This window comes from Malus sylvestris, chromosome 14, assembly GCF_916048215.2.
Source record: "Malus sylvestris chromosome 14, drMalSylv7.2, whole genome shotgun sequence".
NCBI lineage: Eukaryota > Viridiplantae > Streptophyta > Magnoliopsida > Rosales > Rosaceae > Malus > Malus sylvestris.
Genome location: NC_062273.1, coordinates 14,966,969 through 14,982,296, shown reverse-complemented (window position 1 = coordinate 14,982,296; position 15,328 = coordinate 14,966,969). Strand labels below are relative to the sequence as shown.

Below are 15,328 nucleotides of genomic sequence, written 5' to 3'. Positions count from 1 at the left end.
AGTTTACCAAACACTCTGCTGTTTTATTTCACAGCTGCTTATTCTCACAGCACAGCAGAAACAGCTTTTTTTTCAAAGCACAGCAATACCAAATCAGCCCTAAGTCTTTTCCTACTTAATACATCATCATCTAGATGGAGTCATGAGCTGAACCCTTCCATCTGCTAAGAATATATATGAATTCCAAATCAAATTACAAGCAGCTAATACATTTTGTGTTATTTTATCATGACGATCACAATAGCTAGCTATTTCGGGTCTTAATACCATTGCTGGTATATGTGTTCCATCAATAGGTTAAATTAAGTATTATGTGCTCTTCCCTCCTCCTTCCTCCTCCTAGGGTTATGAGCAACTCCATGATCAGATCAACCTCATGTTTGCAAAAATCAATGAAAATCTTCTTTGTGTATTGAAGCTGAAATTTAAACTCATTTGGGAAATGCATTTCTAAAAGCTGTTGAATATGGTGCATGTGTGTTATAACACACACTACTACAAAAGAGGCTATCACTGGAGGTGTAAAAACCGATAAGAAACCCCAATTACTGTCGGATTTTAAGTAAAAATCCGACAAATCGTGCAATGTCAGATAGAGGAACCGACACCATTGTTAGCGTCACGAAAATGGTATTGATGTCGGTTAGTCCCCTTAATCCGCCACCAATAAGCAAAGTAATATAAAATAAAAAAGAACAATAATGTTGGTTAAAAGTGATATCGAACCTTATGTCGGTTAGAAGCAACATTAAATTTTGACATGATGGCGGTCATAACCGACATCAAGTAACAATTAAACAATTAAAATATCAAACGTACAGTTGGTCCTAACCTTCAGTGATTAAAAATCTATATCTAAAAAGTTCCTAGTTCCTATATCAGCCTTTCTCTCCCTCTCTTAATTTGCATCACGTTTCAATCACTTTTTCTCTCTATTCTTTTTTCCTTTTGTCAAATTTTTCTTCAACTATATCAATTGAATTGTCCTTTTTTCATCAATTGGATTTGATGTGCTTGACGGTGGGGTTGCAGACGCAAGGTAAGCTGGTTGCAAGCTTGTGTCAATTTCACTTATGCTTGATTGTCGCCGAAGATTTTTCATCAGATATGAAGCTTTGCCCGGATAACTATATTGTAACTAAATTGATAACACCAAACAAACTTCAGAGAGCCCGATTTGATAAATAGCTACCTAAGTTTTTGATAACACATCCACATAAAAGCCTTTGCAAGTTGCTGCACATTCAGAAAGCCTATGAGGGATTTCTCTAATTAGCTTTGTTTGTACCATACTTGACTAATCCCGAAACTACTGAGCACCGTTCAACGTTATACCATCAAGGACCCAGAAGAGTTTCCCTTCAACCAGGAGGCCAATCACAGCGCGACACATGTCGACATCAGAAGCCAATCATAGTGTGACACATGTCAACATCAGAAGCCAATCACAACACGACACATGTCAATGTCATAATGAAACTAGAAACTCTCTTCTATAAATAGAGATCATTCTCTCACAATATTTCCTAATGTCATTTGTACTAAATCATTCACTAGTACTCACTAAAGGAGAGCTTGAACCTATGTACTTGTGTAAACCCTTCACAATTAATGAGAACTCCTCTACTCCGTGGATGTAGCCAATCTGGGTGAACCATGTACATCTTGTGTTTGCTTCCCTGACCCTATCCATTTACATACTTATCCACACTAGTGACCGGAGCAATCTAGCGAAGGTCACAAACTTAACACTTTCTGTTGTACCAAAGTCCTCACTGATTTTGTGCATCAACATTTGGTGCCGTCTGTGGGAACGACACTTATTCCCACTCTCTTCAGCTTTGCCAAGCTGGTTTCCACCATTCGTACACTCTCTTTTGACCAGGCATCCCTCTCCAACATGGGGAGCGAAGGAAGCCACAATACACAGAATGATACCCCTCTTGCACCTAGTGTGAAACAACGAAAGAATGAATGAAAGAGGGTTGTTCTTCAAGCTAAAGTTGATGACCTAGAAGCTCAGAACAACAAGATAACAATGAATAATGAGATCCTCCAGGAGCAATATGAGAAGCTCTTTGAGACGATCCACGAAACTAGGCGTACTCAAACACGCGAGCTCGTTGCCCCTGTAGACATCAACCATCATCTGGGTGCCCCTCAACATGGAGGGTCACCTCCCTTCGACATGGGTATCTCTGATGAGGAGCTAGCTAATCATCAAAATATTGATCAACATGAGACTTCTCTCAACTCAGATGCTTCGACCCGAAGCAAAAGAAGTGGAGGAATACACATTCTTGCAGAAGGGTTGGAATGATCGAAAGTCGTTTATCGTGACTGCCGAGACTTCCTAAAGCAACGTCGAGAGAATCCCCTCCACATATGCTCGAAGATCAATGACCCAAGGGTTTCTGAAGATTCGGTCCCTTCCCACGACCTAGGCCAGCTGCCAATCTAGGGAAGTACGACAGATCCTAGAGGAAATGAAGGTACATGGGACTTTGAGGTATTCTGACAGACTCGCCCTAGAAGTCAGTACGGCTAGTCCAAGAAAAAACCACAGGCCCTTGTCCTATAGCTCCTTGAGGAAGTAAACAAGTTGAAGGCCTAACGTCAGGCCGAGATACCTGACTGGAACCAACCCAGGCCTGGCCCTTTCACAAAAAGGATTCTCGACACCCTTTTTAAGCGAAGACAAAACAAAAGCTTGGTTTACAACTCTATACTAGAAGGGAGGACCCAATTGAACACCTTAACCTCTTTGAGTCCACCATGGCATATCAGATGCACACCAACGAAGAGCGATGTCTTCTCTTCCCCTCCACCTTCTCTGGCGGAGCTCTAAACTAATGACTTGTACACTATTCGCCAAAAGCCGGACGATTCACTACGAGAGTATGCCGGTCGCTTCAACCATGAGTATTCTCGCTGCACTGAGGCAGATGACAAGACCGACCTCAAGGCTGTCACGGCAGGCCTACGTGATTGTTTCTTCAAGTACATGATCAATGCCAACACTTGGAAGACTTACTCTGAGGTGATGGCACAGGCTTACAACCACGCCTCTGCCGAAGTAAGGACATACCAAAGGAACCCCCATATGGTTAACCCTTATCAACAAGTGGGAAATGTAAGTGAAGTTCTACCAAGTGAGGAGATATTGGCCATTCAGACACCCATTGCATCATCTCCTGCCTCATTTAGCTACTCGCTAAGTCACCAAACGTATCTGTCTCTTGGTAAGAGGAAGGATTTTTACTCTCAGCAAGCCCATTACAACAAGAGGGATTAAAGTTCGTATCAAGACAACCAGGGGTGAACGTACCGTTGACTATTATAACTATGGGGCCAAGCCTCACTCTTTCAAAGTGGAGGACTATGTACTGAAGGAAATGCTATCATAAGAAGGCATACACATTACAAATGTTTTGACTCTCAACCGCTTAAGATCTTTTCTCACACAAGCCATTCGGCAAATATTTAAAGAAAAGGGAATTCAGATAACTTCTTCAGAGTCTTTTGCATTCCTAGCACTGGAACACTTGGTCTACATTGACCTACCCTTATACTCCAACTCAGAGCTTCAACATGCATACTTTGACACAAAGTATGTGATACTAAGTGTTACAACCAACATGGTTCACATATCCAAAGCATGGATCCCTTCATGCATAGCAAAACATTCATAAGCATCACTCATATCAATCAACATAAACATCATACATTCTAACACATTCATACATAAACATCATACATTCCAACACATTCATACATAAACATCATACATTCCAACACATCCATACATAAGCCAACTGTGCTTAAAAAAGGTTCAACATACTTTGTGTCTTCGACACTTGCTACAATATGCCTCGACACCTTGCCCTTATTCTCACCAACCATGTGATGAAATGTGAAGAAGGAACTCATCTTCATGCCACCAACCAGGTGATGAAATGTACAACCCGTACTCTCCTTCATGCCACCAACCAGGTGATAAAATGTACAACCCGTACTCTAATATCATTTGGTAACTTGCCACTCATGCCACCAACCAGATGAAGAAGGAACTCATCTTCATGCCACTAACCAGGTGATGAAAGGTACAACCCGTACTCTCTTTCATGCCACCAACCAGGTGATGAAATGTACAACCCGTACTCTAATATCTTTTGGCAACTTGCCACTCATACCATTAACCAGGTGAAGAAGGAACTCATCTTTATGCCACCAACCAGGTGATGAAATGTACAACCCGTACTCTCCTTCATGCCACTAACCAGGTGATGAAATGTACAACCCGTACTCTAATATCATTTGGCAACTTGCCACTCATGCCACCAACCAGGTGAAGAAGGAACTCATCTTCATGCCACCAACCAGGTGATGAAATGTACAACCCGTACTCTTCTTCATGCCACCAACTAGGTGATGAAATGTACAACCCGTACCATAATATCATTTGGCAACTTGCCGCTCATGCCACCAAGCAGGTGAAGAAGGAACTCATCTTTGTGCCACAAACCGGGTGATGAAATGTACAACCCGTACTCTTCTTCATGCCACTAACCAGGTGATGAAATGTATAACCCGTACCCTAATATCATTTAGCAACTTGCCACTCATGCCACCAAGCAGGTGAAGAAGGAACTCATCTTTATGCCACCAACCAGGTGATGAAATGTACAACCTGTACTCTCCTTCATGCCACCAACCAGGTGATGAAATGTACAACCCGTACTCTAATATCATTTGGCAACTTGTCATTCATGCCACCAACCAGGGGAAGAAGGAACTCATCCTTGTGCCACCAACCAAGTGATAAAATGTGATGAAAGGTTATGAAGGAACTCATCTTCGTACCACCAACCTAGTGATGAAAGCAACTCACCATTCATTCCAATTACCAGAAGACGAGTGGTACAACTTGTACATGTGAACTCCTAGCATTCACAAATAATCAAAAACCCTTAAGCTTGACAACTCAACTAGGGGAACACTTATGCCCAATAAGAGTTATAGTCACTAACAAAGTCTTATTGCAAGCTAACAATAACTTCAGTGCATGGCATACGAAGATCAAGCTATTCAGCCCTCTTGCATCTGCTTCAAACATTTCCCCTCTATAACAGCAAACACTATAACTCGTAGAAAGCTTCACACACTCTTGAACAAGACAGTGTGAAGCAAAACCAATTTATGGTGCCAACAAGAGCTTTATCAAAGGAGTTAAACCACAATTCTCAAAAGCTTCACACACTCTTGAACAAGACAGTGTGAAGCCAAACCAATTTATGGTGCCAACAAGAGCTTCATCAATGGAGGGCAACCATAATTCTCAAAAGCTTCACACACTCTTGATCAAGACAATGTGAAGCAAAACCAATTTATGGTACCAACAAGAGCTTCATCAGAGGAGTTTAACCACAATTCTCAAAAGCTTCACACACTCTTGATCAAGATAGTGTGAAGAAAAACCAATTTATGGTGCCAACAAGAGCTTCATCAATGGAGGGCAACCACAATTCTCAAAAGTTTCACACACTCTTGATCAAGACAGTGTGAAGCAAAACCAATTTATGATGCCACCAAAAGCTTCATCAATAGAGGGCAACTACAAATTCTCAAAAGCTTCACACTATCTTGATCAAGATAGTGTGAAGCAAATCAATTCATGGTACCCAACAAAAGCTTCAACTCCAAAACTTCACCTACAAAGCTTCAACACAAAAGCTTCACCAATAAAAGCTTCATGAATGGAGGACAACTACAAATTCTCAAAAGCTTCACACTATCTTGATCAAGGTAGTGTGAAGCAAAATCAATTCATGGTACCCAACAAAAGCTTCAACTCCAAAACTTCACCTACAAAGCTTCAACACAAAAGCTTCACCAACAAAAGCTTCATCAATGGAGGATAACTACAAATTCTCAAAAGCTTCACACTATCTTGATCAAGATAGTGTGAAGCAAAATCAATTCATGGTACCCAACAAAAGCTTCAACTCCAAAGCTTCACCTACAAAACTTCAACTCCAAAGCTTCACCTACAAAAACTTCAACACAAAAGCTTCACCCATAAAAGCTTTACCAACAAAAGCTTCAACTCCAAAGCTTCACCAACAAAAGCTTCATCAATGGAGGGCAACTACAAATTTTCAAAAGCTTCACACTATCTTGATCAAGATAATGTGAAGCAAATCAATTCATGGTACCCAACAAAAGCTTCAACTCCAAAGCTTCACCTACAAAGCTTCAACTCCAAAGCTTCACCTACAAAAGCTTCAACACAAAAGCTTCACCCACAAAAGCGTCAACACAAAAGCTTCAACTCCAAAGCTTCACCTACAAAAGCTTGACCAACAAAAGCTTGACCTACAAAAGCTTCACCCACAAAAGCTTGACCCATAAAAGCTTTACCCACAAAAGCTTCACCTACTAAAGCTTGACCCACAAAAGCTTCACCTACAAAAGCTTGACCCACAAAAGTGACCCACAAAAGCTTGACCCACAAAAGCTTCACCTACAAAAGCTTGACCCACAAAGTTTCACCTACAAAAGCTTCAACACAAAAGCTTCACCCACAAAAGTTTCAACACAAAAGCTTCAACTCCAAAGCTTCACATACAAAAGCTTGACCCACAAAAGCTTGACCCACAAAAGCTTCACCCACAAAAGCTTCACCTACAAAAGCTTCACCCACAAAAGCTTCACCTACAAAAGATTCACCCACAAAAGCTTGACCCACAAAAGCTTGACCCACAAAAGCTTCACCCATAAAAGCTTGACCCACAAAGGCTTCACCCACAAAAGCTTCAACACAAAAGCTTCAACTTCAAAGCTTCACCTACAAAAGCTTGACCCACAAAAGCTTGACCTACAAAAGCTTCACCCACAAAAGCTTCACCTACAAAAGCTTGACCCACAAAAGCTTGACCCACAAAAGCTTCACCCACAAAAGCTTCACCCACAAAAGCTTGACCCACAAAAGCTTGACCCACAAAAGCTTGACCCACAAAAGCTTCACCTACAAAAGCTTGACCCACAAAAGCTTGACCCACAAAAGCTTCACCCATAAAAGCTTGACCCACAAAAGCTTCACCTACAAAAGCTTAACCCACAAAAGCTTCACTTACAAAAGCTTGACCCACAAAAGCTTGACCCACAAAAACTTCACCCACAAAAGCTTCACCTACAAAGCTTCAACACAAAAGTTTCACCTACAAAAGCTTCACACTATCTTGATCAAGATAGTGTGAAGCAAAATCAATTCATGGTGCCCAACAAAGCTTCAGCCTTAAAGCTTCACCTACAAAGCTTCAATACCAAAGCTTCACTTACAAGCTTCACCTACAAAACTTTAAAATATATATATATATATATATATATTTTCGGAAATTCGAAAATTCAAAAATTCAAAAATTCGAAAATTCAAAAATTCAAAAATTCAAAAATTCAAAAATTCGAAAATTCAAAAAAAAAATCGAAAATTAAAAAAAAAAATTGCCTCGGCCTCCTCTTCTTTGGGCCTAACAACTTTCATAACAAATATATATGAAGAAGGAGTTTTGGGCTACCACTTAAAAAGGAAATGCCTCATTCGTCAACTCCTTCGACCGGAGACTTAGGGAACTCCTACCATATGCTACTGTACCTTGATACTCGGAAGTCTCACGACCACTCAGTGACTTGGATTTTTCAAGTCTCCAAACGAGAAGTTTTCCTCACTCAGGAAATTAAGGGAGCACAACCTCAACCTACATGCTTCACTCATAAAGCTTCAACATACAAGCTTCAACAAAATGAAAAATTTAAAGGACTTAGTGAAGAAGGCCTTGGTGTATTTAACATAATACGTTGAAATGAAGCAAAGCTTCATTATTGATATCTCTGATAAGTTACAAATATGTACATACACATGAATCAAAATAAACAAACAAGAGGGAGCCTTCACAAAGGTTGCTCAGAAGAAGTCTCAGCAGTAGGCAGAGCCCCAGAAAGAGGAAGCACTAGAGGGTGATTATTCGGAGCCTCAGTATTAGGCAGAACCCCAGAATGAGGAGGCACCGAAGGTTGATCATTTGGAGCTTCATTACGTGGTACAGCCCCAGAAGACGAAGGCAATAAATGTCTTTGGAACAAACCCACAAACCTCTGATGATCAAGTAAAATCTGACCATCAGATTCCTACAGCTGGTCGAGCTTCCTCTTCATGTTTGTAGCATAGTCATGTGTGAGCCTGTGCAACTGTTTATTCTCATGCTTGAGCCTTCTGATATTCTGTTTGAGACTTATCACTTCAGCCGCCGATGATTCAACTTGGCGGGTTCGAGCAAATAGGCGTTGGGCCATATTAGACACTGAACTTGCACACTCAACACTGAGAGCTAGAGAATCCTTAACAGCCAACTCATCAGACCGTTTGGAAAGTAGTCTGTTATCTTTGGGAGTAAGAATGTTCTTGGCCACCACCGCAGCGGTCATATCATTCTTCATCACAGAGTCCCCAACGGTAAGAGGACCAGTAGGGGATAAGAAGGATGGGCGCCATATGTTGTCTTGAGAAGGCATAGCTGCCTCTTCACCAAAGTTCAAGTCAAAACGACGGTCAGATGAGCCAGACATTCTCAGAAATGATGAAGGAGAAATGAGGTGCAATAAATCTCTAAAGTAAAGGAAAAATTCCTATAAACAATAACTCTATGAATGTACTTCTTGCACACAATTGGTGCCCTTATAAAAGAAAGGGCAATAGGGCTCTTGGTTCAAAAATCGAAGAGGCACCACTCTCCGGATTTCGAAGGGGCACCACTTTCCACACGCAACATCAGCTCCTCGGGTACCACAGATAACTTTGCCAAAGATCTCTGACAAAGTTTAGACACATAAATTTTGAAGGTCCAGCTACCCTACTATTACCCACAAGGGTAAAAGAACAGCACCACTGCTTGATAACTAGAAAGTCCCAATGTGTGTCAACCTTCGTGCTCCATGGCAAGGCAGACTGGCAAAAATGCCCAACCTTTACTCACATTTAAGAAAACACTCCCAACAAGATTGCTTGCTCAAAAATCGAAGAGGCACCACTCTCCGAATCTCGAGAGCCAGACTCCCAACAGGATTACTTTCTCAAAAATCAAAGAGACACTACTCTCCGAATCTCAAGAGTCAGACTCCCAACAGGATTGCTTTCTTAAAAATCGAAGAGGCACCGTTCTCTGAATCTCGAGAGCCAGATCCCTGACAAGATTGCTTGTTCGAAAATCGAAGAGGCACCGCTCTCTGAACTTCAAGAGCCAGATTTCCTTGGATAAAGCTTGTCTCAAATCTTCACACGCAACATCAGCTTTCCAGATACCACAGACCACTTTTTCAAAGTGCTTTGACAAAGTTAAAACATGTGAAGCTTGCAGCTCCCACTACATTACTATGACCAAGATGGGTAAAAGAATAGCATTATTACTTGCTCAAAAATCGAAGAGGCACCGCCCTCCGAATCTCGAGAGCCAGACTCTCAACAGGATTACTTTCTCAAAAATCGAAGAGGCACCACTCTCTGAATCTCAAGAGCCAGACTCCCAACAGGATTGCTTTCTCAAAAATCGAAGAGGCACCGTTCTCCGAATCTCGAGAGGTAGATCCCCAACAGGATTACTTGTTCGAAAACCGAAGAGGCATCGCTCTCCGAACTTCGAGAGCCAGATTTCCTTGGATAAAGCTTGTCTGCAATCTTCACACGCAACATCAGCTTTCCAGATACCACATATCATTTTTTCAAAGTGCTCTGACAAAGTTAAAACACGTGAAGCTTGAAGCTCCCACTACATTGCTACAACCAAGAAGGGTAAAGGAATAACATTACTACTTGTTGTTAGGGAGACTCCTATATATGTCGACCTTCATCCTCCACGGACAGGCAGACCAGCAAAAATGCTCAACCCTTCCTCAAATCTAAGAGGGCACTCCCAACGAAGCCTCTTGAAATACTCAGCTTTCTTCCCCTCAATAATACCTATGCAAACCAGCCACACCAGAGCAATAGTATCTCATATCCTCAGGGTCAAAAGCAAGAGTATCCCATATCATGCTTTTTCCCTGTCTTTTCCTTTGCCCTTGTTCTTACCTGCAAGACAAGGATAAAGAGAGCAATCAGTCAGCAATTGGAATCAAGCTTCCAGTCAGGAACTGACTGCCTGTAACCCCTTACCTAATTACTTACTTGGCATTGCTCTCGAGTACTCATCTTCAACATCTTATGCTTTCAGAAAAGATACCACATCTGCCTGAGGAACAGATAAGGCAAGTGAGAAGGATACAAGGAAGCATGTGGAGACAAGCGCAACAGAACACGTGCCAATTCATCTATTACTTCGTCAACAGCAAAAGTATCACATATCATCAAGGTCAAACGCACTCTTAATTTGATGGACTTGTTTTGACCTTCAAATTCTTGAGTCGGCCTTATACTCTTGAGGAAACCAGAAAACCCTCCAGCCCAGTTCAAGAATAAGCATATGGAAAGTTACTTCTTCAAAAGCAAAAGTATCTCATATCATCTCTTCTCCATTTGCTTCTCTTCATCCTTGTTGCTGTTTACGACACAAGGAGAAGGAGAACAATCAACCGGAAGCCGAAGTCGAACCTCTGATCCAGGTTGCTTGCTTGGAAGTCTGATTGCTTACCTTGTCTGTTACCTCTTTCGGCAAATATCCTAGCTCGGCGACTTGGGGGACTCCTATTATAGAGTTTTGTATCGCACTTGACCAAGCCCGAAACTACAAGTAAGCTTTAAGTAAAATTGATACATTACCTTGTGCATCTTCATCAATTAAAGATACCACCCCTGGATGGAGGAAAAGTACTTCTAGAGAAGATGTCACATCTACGTATGAGACAGATAAGGCAAGTGAAAATGATACCACACTTCAGTACTTAGAAGTTTCGTGATTACTCAATGGCTTGGATCTTGCGAGTCCCCAACTGATGAGCTTCCCTCACTCGGGAACTTAGGGGAACACTGTTTGTACCATACTTGACCAATCCCGAAACTACTGAGCACCGATCAACGTTATACCGTCAAGGACCCAGAAGAGTTTCCCTCCAACCAGAAGGCCAATCACAGCGTGACACGTGTCGACATCAGAAGCCAATCATAGCGTGACACATGCCAACATTAGAAGCCAATCACAACATGACACGTGTTAATGTCATAATGAAACTAGAAACTCTCTTCTATAAATAGAGATCATTCTCTCACAATATTTCCTAATGTCATTTGTACTAAATCATTCACTAGTACTCACTAAAGGAGAGCTTGAACCTATGTACTTGTGTAAACCCTTCACAATTAATGAGAACTCCTCTACTCTGTAGACGTAGTCAATCTGGGTGAACCACGTACATCTTGTGTTTGCTTCCCTGACACTATCCATTTACATACTTATCCACACTAGTGACCGAAGCAATCTAGCGAAGGTCACAAACTTAACACTTTCTGGTGTACCAAAGTCCTCACTAATTTTGTGCATCAACAAGCTTTGTTTCTTTTTGTAGTTCAATTCTCTCTCGATCGAACTAATTGATCATCCAGTTGTCTCTTCAAATTCTGGACATCTTGCTTGTAGTTCTCAGTTGAGACCTGAAAAAATTTGATAAGTGAAAAGAACATATAGAACTTAAGCAATAAATAGAAAAACAAAGGGCAGGGAAATGAAAGAAAAATAGATGAAAATTAGACTGACAGGTGCTTTGTCACTTGGTGGGGAGTCATTTGAGGGTAATCAAGGTCAGCTATGAAACCTTTGTTCATTTTCAACCATGTGTCTTCATCAACCACATTGCTAAAATCATTTGGAAAAGGGCTAAAACTGGGTTAAAAGCATATAGAATGGGGAGTGCTGAAGATATCCCCTTGAGAGAGAATACTGAGGGAAGGACAAGGAGAAGGGGAAGGGACTAGCGGCGAAAGAAGATGGCGTGAAGGGAATAAAGAGATGGGTTTTAAGTAGGGGTTCAAAGTTTCAAAATTCGATGATGTCGGTTAAAACCGACACCACCCTCCATTGACATTGTGGAGACAAAAATAATCATAAGGCGACACGTGGATTTTTGGGCAAAAGAGGACAGAAATACCCTTGAGGCATAACGGGTTCCCTACCCGCGAGCAGCGGGCAATCATCTTTCAACCAAGTCAAAAGTGCCCAAAATAGGTAACAATTTAAAGCCTATTTCATCAAATCCTTTCTATAAGGTAATTCCCAAAACCTAATTTATTCTATTTGTTTTATATTCCATTATTTAGCTAATCAATTAGCTAAATAATATATTCCTTTCATATTTTCTAAAACCTTTCTTTAAAAATCATAATAATTGACTAATTAAGGGATTAATCACCTAATCAATCCCTTAATTGTCAATTAAAACATTCATTTCACCCTAACTCCCACATAAGGCCGGTCATCTTTCATCCCCAAAATAAATCAACCATGCTTTATACCTTTTCTATCACATCTTTCCTTTTTATGATAATAATTAGCTAAGTTAATTAGGGAGTTATTTTGATTAATTGGCTAATTATTTCATAACTCCTAATTAAACCAAAATTTAACCTAGAAAACCATAGCTAGTGGCCGGCCACTCCCTCTCCAAAAGGGATTGGCCTATCCCTATAAATAGGCTCCCATTTTCACCAAAAAATCATTCCAACACTTTGGCAAAAATCCCAAAATTCTCTAAACACTCTTTCTCTCAAAATTCTAACTTTGGCATCGAAGATTCTTCGGCCAAAGCCCCCCATTCATCGTGGGCGTGTGAGGCTCTTGGCTTTAACCTAAGGTGTTAATTGTTTTGTAGGTGCAAAATTGTCCAAGATCAAGGAGGAAGAAATTTGCATCCATAGACATCACCCTACCCAGTTTCGCGTGCAAAACTAGCAGGAAAATTCCCGCCCAAATATTGGATACATTATCAGTTGGATGAGACTAACCTTAACCTGCCCACTGACAGGAAGTTTGAAAATATTTAGAACAAATGATGTCGGATGAAAACGCCAAATAAAGTATTTCATGCGATAGTAACTTTATGTCAGTTGGAAGCTACAGAGTTTTTTTTTATACAACACCACCATTTATAAAGATTAAAAGCTATGTCAATTATAAGCGACATTAACAGTCTATGTCGGTTATAAACGACATTAACAGTTTATGTCGCTTATACCTGACAGTAATTCTAACACCATGTAAGAAAAGTGTTGTAAATGTCTTATCCACTAGTATTTTATATAAAACTGACACCAACCACCAGCACACTAAGCCACTTTTGTAGTACAGAGAAAAAATTGTGCTCTTTTGCACCCAATTTTAAATTAGAGTAATTTAAATTGTATCATAAAAAAATTAAAAAAAAAAAAGCTGTCAAATATGAACATCGCTTTAAGGTACTTCTATATTATGCTATAATAACATTTTCCATTGACGAGTCAACGTAAAAATTGCTCTACAATTCCTTGAATATTTGTAGAAACATATTAGAATTACAGAAGTATTGTGAGGTTGATAACTCAAATAGTTAATAGCATTTATTTCACTCAATTATCGTTTGTTCAAATTGCATAATATTAGACAGAAAAAACAAAAAAGTATTATTTTTGTTTCCCTTAACACCAATATATGTGAAAACAAAATGGAAAACGTGTGACCTCTAGGTTGAATTTCTTGCCAACAAAAACTGAAGGGTATAAATTACAAAAGACAAATAAATTCAAGGAGAAGATATATAATAATTTATGCTAGTTTCTAGAAGTTTTTTTTTTGGTATGGTTTGAATGATTTTCAGGAGGAGCACCAATGAAAAAAATTCGAAGATCCTGTGGCTCAGCATGTCCAGCAACATGTAACCCAATCACACCAGACACAAGAATAATCCAAAATAAAATTATTAAAAAAAAAAAAGACAAATGAGGAAGAAAATGAAAAAAATTTGTGGGGTCCCACCCATACACTGGTCCATAGAAAATGAAGATCTTTGAGGGTTTGGTAGTCCTCTACCTAACAGTCAAGCGTCCCTCGACGGCGGCTGGGAGTTGGGAGGGAGGTGAGACATGCAATGCGCACGTGTGTGGATAACAGCCGTCGGATGTCCACATCCATTTTTGTCTTTGTCTTAGGTTTACCATTTTACTTGGAGATGCTTGTATTTTTAAAACTCAATTAATTGCAGTTCACTCCATCTGGTGACATTTGGCCCTCTGAGAATAAAGTTGATCAAATTCTTGTTCAATTCCTTGTTAATTTTTTTTTTTTAATAAACGATATTATCTACATTAAGGGAGACGGGTAGATTTAGCCTCACAATAAAATAGCAATAATGTGGTTCAAATTCCTCTTTGGGAAAAATTGAACTTAAAACCTTTCACTTACAAGTGAAGAGGAATATCACTGAACCTAGTACTAAGTGGCTTGTTAATTAACTTTTTTGGGTAAATTATAATATCATGTTTGGGTATGTAATAGTTTGGGTAAATTATAATATCATATTTGGGTATGTAAATCCTAGTATTTTATATTTAGGTGCTCTTACTTGTAGGGCAAGTAAGTATGCTATGTTTACTATAGAGGAATGTAGGGAAAAGACACGAACAAAATTTTCCTTACACCTCTCTTTACCACTCCTCTCTTTCTCTCTTTCAGTTAAATTTAGGCCACAATAGCGTTACTGATGATTCCATCAAGTTAACCACTATTTTTACATGACACTCGAATTGCATAATTTTTATTACATGAATGTCAGATTATTGTCATGTAGGTTATTATTAACTCTAGGCATGAATTGGCAATGTTACATAGAAGATAAAGTTGCGGATGTGTTAGCTAAAATGAGGGATTGATCGTGGTACATAGATTCAAGTTCTTGTTACATATCACTACAAGAAAACTGGCTACAGAGAACACCGTTTCTATTGGTGTCAACTGCTTCATTGCACACTGTTTTCGGTGTTAAAACCTATTAGCAACCATGCAGCCACTAAATCACAGTCGAGCAGTCTCCAATACACAATCGCCACTGTTTATAAGTCGGTGGTAGACATTTCAATTTAATTAAATAGAATCAGTTCCTAAGTGTGGTAGTGAAATTCCATCGTCTTAAGAGTTTTGTTATACACCGGGTAGTTTTTCACTAGTTAAGGTGTGTCATCCGTAAGATAGATGACAAAATAATAATCCCAAAGATATTATCTATAAGATATAATTTCTTGGGATGATGATGAAAGTATCCTTGATTGATTGTGATGAGGATTCTTTACTTGTTTGAGTTGATCTTAAATCAGTAA

General features: G+C 39.8%; 1 long non-coding RNA gene across 1 annotated transcript; it reads right to left on the bottom strand.

Annotated features, from left to right (window-relative positions):
* Positions 1-708: 708 nt before the first annotated feature.
* Positions 709-1,284, bottom strand: LOC126600444 (uncharacterized). The gene is made up of 2 exons (XR_007615447.1): positions 1,193-1,284; positions 709-1,076 (listed from the first exon to the last, which is right to left on the bottom strand). It is a non-coding gene; the product is annotated as an uncharacterized LOC126600444 (long non-coding RNA).
* Between the last annotated feature and the right edge of the window lie 14,044 nt (positions 1,285-15,328).